This window comes from Medicago truncatula, chromosome 2 (genome assembly GCF_003473485.1).
Source record: "Medicago truncatula cultivar Jemalong A17 chromosome 2, MtrunA17r5.0-ANR, whole genome shotgun sequence".
Taxonomy (NCBI): Eukaryota; Viridiplantae; Streptophyta; class Magnoliopsida; order Fabales; family Fabaceae; genus Medicago; species Medicago truncatula.
In genome coordinates, this window is record NC_053043.1 from 23,856,697 (window position 1) to 23,859,152 (window position 2,456).

The 2,456-nt window shown below is 38.3% G+C and overlaps 1 non-coding gene across 1 annotated transcript; it reads right to left on the reverse strand.

Annotated features, from left to right (window-relative positions):
• Nucleotides 1–1,376: 1,376 nt before the first annotated feature.
• LOC120578774 (small nucleolar RNA R71) lies at nt 1,377–1,483 on the reverse strand. The gene has a single exon (XR_005644585.1). It is a non-coding gene; the product is annotated as a small nucleolar RNA R71 (small nucleolar RNA).
• Between the last annotated feature and the right edge of the window lie 973 nt (nt 1,484–2,456).

Here is a 2,456-nt window from a genome sequence, read left to right on the forward strand (position 1 = left end):
CATCTTTTCTTTGGAATTCAATAGTGACAATTGTCTTTCTAATAAAAGTTCTTTTCTTTTCTTTTACTTTCTTGTCATTTACTTTTATGTTTTCTCTCTTCTTCTCCATGTCTACGATGACCATGATTGAGTAGACTTCTTTTGTCTTGGGATTGTTGGATAAGTCTAATGACATAATCTTAATCAAGTCAAGCCTTAAACCTTAGTATTATATAACCCTAGTTTCTCTTCTAAATTCACCATTTTAACATGGATTAAATATTATCAAACTGTGGAAACAAAAGTGGAGGGTTTGATAATCCTTTATCCATCATTCCAAATGTTAATTCATAAAACGAAGGTGGAGCTTTAATATTCGATCAAGTAAATTTAGACAAGGATTGCGAAACATGAAAATAGTCTAGTGAACCTTAAGACTTATAGAGTTTCGATCTTCAAGGATTCTAATAGTAATCAACCATGAAAATAGGTGTGGTTGCTAGAGGAACACACTCACTGAGACCGATAGGAGATGTGATAGGCTTAAGAGAAACTCGTCTTTAGAAACTAGGTCTAAAATAAGGTTTAGGTTTAATGGCTTGACTTGTGAATGATTTTGTCGCCTATGACGGACCAACGATCCCAAGGCTCTCTTTTTATTATTATTTTCTCTTTCAACTAATTGAAAACAACAATCTCATATTCTTGATTCTCTTCTAATCATCAACTAAGGTTAATTTAATTAAACAACTCCCTGTCGGAACGATACTCTTTTCATTACTAATTCGGTAAGACCGTGCACTTGTGGTTTTATCTCATTAAGTTTTTGGCGCCGCTGCCAGGGAGTTAACTAATTTAATTAACTCTTTCTTTGTGATTAGAACTTCTTCTTTTTCCTTTTCTTCTACTTCTTTCTTTTCTTTGTTTACCATTAACTTCTTGGGTTCTCAATTTCTTATGCGAAGAAGTAAAAGTCTCGGAGAATTTATTCCTGAGATTGAAAGATATTTGCCTAAGAAAAAGAGAGAGGCACAAAATAATATTGCTATGGCTGAACGCACTCTTAAAGTGTATGCTACTCCTTCAACAGAAGAGCCACAAGCTATTATTGTATACCCGACGGTTGAGGGTAACAATTTTGAGATCAGACCTGCACTACTCAATTTGGTGCAGCAAAACCAGTTCTCTGGATCACCCACTGAGGATCCAAATCTCCATATTGCTTCCTTCTTAAGACTCAATGGCACTATAAAAGAGAACCAAGAAGCCGTAAGACTTCATCTCTTTCCCTTTTCCTTAAGGGATAGAGCTAGCGCTGGGTTCCATTCCCTCGAAGTCGGTTCCATCAAATGAGGCGAGCATTCCTTGCCCGATTCTTTCCCCCATCTAAAACCGCTAAACTAAGAGATCAAATCACGCGGTTCAACCAAAAAGAGGGGGAATCCCTATATGATGCGTGGGAGCGTTTCAAGGAAATGCTTAGACTTTGTCCCCACCATGGTTTAGAAAAGTGGCTCATAGTCCACACTTTTTATAATTGATGCAGATGCAGGTGGAGCCTTGATGAACAAGAACTATACAGAGGCTTACAGATTAATTGAAGACATGGCTCAGAATCATTACCAACGGACCAACGAAAGAGCCATCGCCGCCTCTACACCCTCCAAAAAGGAGGCCGGTATGTACGAGATCTCTAATTATGATCACCTTGCTGCTAAGGTTGATGCCTTAACCCAAAAATTTGAAGAACTTAATGTTAATGCTGTCACACCTTCTACTACATCTCCTCCTTGTGAAATCTGTGGTGTTTTTGGTCATATAGGTGTTGATTGTCAGTTAGGTAGTGCTGCCAATGGTTTTGAACAAATGAACTACACTAAATACAACCAAGGAACTAGACCCAACCAAAATTTTTATAAAAATCCTCAAAGTTCCTATGGGCAAGTAGCACCAGCAGGCTATACAAACAACTAGAGAGTGGCTCAGAAATCAAGTTTGGAAATTATGATAGAAAATTGCATGATGAATCAAAATACACAACTTCAAGAGCTCAAAAACAAAACGGGATTTCTGAACAACTCTCTCTCCAAACTCAATACCAAGGTAGACTCTATAGCCACACACACCAAAATGCTTGAGACCCAAATCTCCCAAGTGGCCCAACAAGTGGCCACATCTTCTCAAACATCGGGAGTCTTTCCCGGCCAAACCGAAACAAACCCCAAAGCTCATGTCAATGCTACTTCTCTTGGGAGTAGTAAGTTAGAAGAGACCGTTGCTAAAGCCAAGAGTGCTAAGGGAGAGAGTGTTAAGCTTCTAGGTCAGAAAGATGTGATAGAGAGTGAGAAACCACTTGACAAAGCCCTTTCCCCATTGAGGCTTGTTAAGCTCAACTTGGAGGTTCAATTCAATAAATTCTTAAACATTCTTAAAAAGATTTACATTAAGATTCCCTTTGCTGAAGATTTGTCTCGTAT